This window comes from Haemaphysalis longicornis, unplaced genomic scaffold (assembly GCF_048455015.1).
Source record: "Haemaphysalis longicornis isolate Haplotype H1 unplaced genomic scaffold, Haemaphysalis longicornis Haplotype H1 scaffold_16, whole genome shotgun sequence".
Classification (NCBI taxonomy): Eukaryota; Metazoa; Arthropoda; class Arachnida; order Ixodida; family Ixodidae; genus Haemaphysalis; species Haemaphysalis longicornis.
In genome coordinates, this window is record NW_027526266.1 from 18,656,217 (window position 1) to 18,660,222 (window position 4,006).

The 4,006-nt window shown below is 42.5% G+C and overlaps 1 non-coding gene across 1 annotated transcript; it reads right to left on the reverse strand.

Annotated features, from left to right (window-relative positions):
- Window positions 1–2,571: 2,571 nt before the first annotated feature.
- Window positions 2,572–2,644, reverse strand: Trnat-ggu (transfer RNA threonine (anticodon GGU)). Its single transcript has one exon. It is a non-coding gene; the product is annotated as a tRNA-Thr (tRNA).
- Between the last annotated feature and the right edge of the window lie 1,362 nt (window positions 2,645–4,006).

Below are 4,006 nucleotides of genomic sequence, written 5' to 3' on the forward strand. Positions count from 1 at the left end.
TCCCCCCCCTTCCCTTCCTTTGTTGCAACGGAGATACGTTTTTAAGTATTTTCGTGCAATAAATCGCCTGTTGTTAGTCTGCGCTGTGTCCTGTCCTCTCCTCGGCCTCGTATACTTGCGCTGTTCAAAAGAATTGATATGTGTCCTTACCGAGTCCCTCGTCCCGTGTCTTTCTGTTCTGGTACATGTATTACGAGGGCTCTGGCTCCAGCAGTTCGGATATGTCAATTCCTAACCCCGACCTTCGACCAGGTATTACATGGCGGCCACTCGGAAAAAAGACGTTCTACTTCTCCCGCGGTGGTTGAGGTGCGGCACTAGTTGACCGTCCTCTGAGCACTTGTAAATATAAACCCAGCTTTAAAGTCGAGAAGGAAGCCGCTGCGCGATAGCGTAATGGTCAGTGCACCGCACGCGTTATGCGGCGATGTGGATTCGACTCCCGCTCCAGGAAAAAACGGTAAATTTTTTCTCGACTTATGTTTTCGCTTATTTATCACTGTATCAAACAAAGATGACAAACACACGTCATTCGGCACTTTTAAATATTTCGAAAACAGCCGAATAGTACTGGCAATGACGACTGCAACCTTGATATGTGTCCTTACCGAGTCGCTCTTCCCGTATCGTTCTGTTCTGCTACATGCATTACCAGGGCTCTGGCTCCAGCAGTTCGGATATGCCAATTCCTAATCCCGACTTCCGACCAGGTCTTACATGGCGGCCACTCGGAAAAAAGGCGTTCTACGTCTCCCGCGGTGGTCGAGGGGCGACGCTAGTTGACCGTCCTCCGAGCACTTGTAAATATAATCGCCGCTTTAAAGACGAAAAGGGAGCCGCTGCGGGATAACATAATGGTCAGTGCACCGCACGCGTTATGCGGAGCTGTGAGCTCGACTCCCGCTGCCGGAAAAAACGCCGGATTTTTCTCGACCTATATTTGCTCTTATTCATCACTGTATCAAAGAAACATGACAAACTCCCGTCATTCGGCACTATTAAATATTTCGAAAACAGCCGAATAGCACGGGGAATGACGACTGCATCCTTGATATGTGTCCTTACCGAGTTCCTCGTCCCGTATCTTTCCGTTCTGCTACATGCATTACGAAGGCTCTGGCTCAAGCAGTTCGAATATGCCAATTGCTAACCGCGTCCTCCGACCACGTCTTACGTGGCGGCCGCTGGGAAAAAAGACGTTCTACGTCTCCCGTGGTTATCGAGGGGCGGCGCTTGTTGACCGTCCTCAGAGCACTTGTAAATATAAACCATTGCTTTAAAGTCGAGAAGGTAGCCGCTGCGGGATAGCATAATGGTCAGGGCACCGCACGCGTTATGCGGAGATGTGGGTTCGACTCCTGCTCCCGAAAAAACGCCGGATTTTTGCTCGACTTATATTTCGCTTATTTATGACTGTATCAAAGAAACATTACAAGCACATGTCATTCGGCACTAATAAATATTTTGGAACCAGCTGAATAGCACTGGCAATGACGACAGCAACCTATATATATATATATAGGGAGCAGTTGAACTTTTGAAGATTGTAGAGAACACAAGAAAAGAAAACTTTGAACAAGGTAAAAGCACGATTGTTGCCAACGTTTCAGCAAAGAGACTTGCCCTGAAGAAAGCAAGTCTCTTTGCTGAAACGTTTGCAACAATTGTGCTTTTACCTTGTTCAAAGTTTTATTCTCTTATATATAAATATATATATAAATATATATATATATATATATATATATATATATATATATATATATATATATATTTATATATATATATATATATATATACATATATATATGACAGAAATAAGAAATAGCAGTCAAGAAGACCTCGGAAAGCAAAGGGGAGGATGTAGTAACTCAAGATAAAGATACTTCAGTACGATGTGCTGTTGCGCTAGTTGGTGCATTATGTATCCCGAAACTTGCGCTGAATAGACATAAACAGACGAAGAAAGACGGACGATGCGCAACTCACAACTATTTATTTGCAGGAAAAGAAGTTGCCTTATATAGGCTTCTACAAGACAGAAAAAACACATAAAAGCAGATAGTAAAGTCGATGGCAACACCACAATACTCAGAGCCCGCCAACCGCTTGCTGTCTAAAAAAACAAAACTCATTGCTAAAAAGTGATAATGATGGTTCACTGATGCACCCCTTACGATTTTGTTGAATGAAGTACGATTCTGAAAGCTCACGCGCCACAGCGTCATGGCTTCTGTCAATGATAATGGTTTCTTTGAGGCGCGGCGTACAACCACAATCACGGCAATGCATGGGCAAATGTGATCCAGTGCCTTTCTTGATTGATAAATTGTGCTCCCTAAGGCGATCATTGGCGGGCTCTGAGTATTGCGGTGTTGCCATCGACTTTACTATCTGCTTTTATGTGTTTTTTCTGTCTTGTAGAATCCTATATAAGGAACTTCTTTTCCTGCAAATAAATAGTTGCGATTTCCGCATCGTCCGTCTTTCTTCGTCTGTTTATGTCTATTCAGCGCAAGTTTCGGGATAAATTCAAGATAATGTATTTGGAAAATAAGAAAGTGGAGAAAATTTCCCGCCAGGTGGGATCCGAACCCACGACCTCCAGAATACCGGTCTGGCGCGATAACCACTACGCTACCGGCGGGGCTACTTTAGACTCCACTTTCTGGGGTATTTATGTTCAGGTGTTTTTGTTTCCTGCGCTTGGGGGTGGTAGCCATTTTTTCTCCACTTCCTTATTTTCCAAATTCTTTATCTTGAGTTACTACTTCGTCCCCTTTGCTTTCCGAGGTCTTCTTGACTGCCATTTCTTATTTCTGTCTTATTTTCAACGAGCCCCTCATTTCCTTTTCTAATAAATATATATATATATATGTATATATATATATATATATCTATATATATATATATATATATATATATATATATATATATATATATATATATATATATATATATATATATATAGTAAGGAAATGAGGGGCTCGTTGAGGAAATACAGAAAGATAGGTCGGCAGTCTACAACGCCAAAGGAGGCATAGGGGTGTGGTTAGGCTATTTTTTTTGCTGCGTTTAATGAAGTCAACGTTTTCTAAAAAATATACGGAAGAAAGAACGAAAGAAAAACACGCGCCCAGAGTGGGGACCGAACCCACGCCTTTCGATTAGATCTCGAATGCCTTACCAATTCGGCAAGGCAGAATGCCGAATTGGTAAGGCATTCGAGATCTTGTTGAATATCTCACCTGCCTACCCTTTTCTGTTGCCGTTCTTCCTCTTTCTGATACAAAGTCAGTTGTCCTTTTTTCAGAACACTTTCCTGATACTGCAGTTTCTATTTGCCGATAAGAGTTCTTATTTCTGGGTAATTCTGTGTACCTCAGAACTATTTTGTGTGCATCACGTGTTTTTGGAAACAGAGATTTGAGGCTTTCACCCCAACCGTTTCAGACAAAATGTTCAGAGAACTTTTGAGATGCGAGACATGATGTTGTTTTGTCATCGTTGGAGAGTTTTGAAACAAGCTTTCCGCATTTTTATGCATGTGGCCGTAGCACGTGAAGTAACTTTAAATAGTGAATTTAAATCTTGTGCTCTACAGTGCTTGCTTAAACGGCCCCAGTTTCTTGTTATTATGTGTGCAGATGACGGTACAGAGTGGCAAACTAATAAACCAGTTGTAAGCCATCAAGTGCAACCCGCAACTAATGCTTAGCGGTCCCCAGGGTAATGTGGCTCCACATCGGAGAAACCGAGCCTAGAAGTAATTATAAAAGGTGCAACGCTGCCTAATTTTGCGTTTTATTTACAACACATTTTCTCGCTAGGGGATCTGAAACTGTTGCCCAGATCTCCTTGCCTCCTAAAAAAATTATTTTTGCGGCTTCTGTAAAGACACCAGCACCCTACATGTACTCTTTGAATGGGTCTCCATGCCTTGATGAGCAAAAGAAGGGGCGTTCCATGCATCAAGAAGGGATTGGCGACTACGCAGATTGGGGTTTAA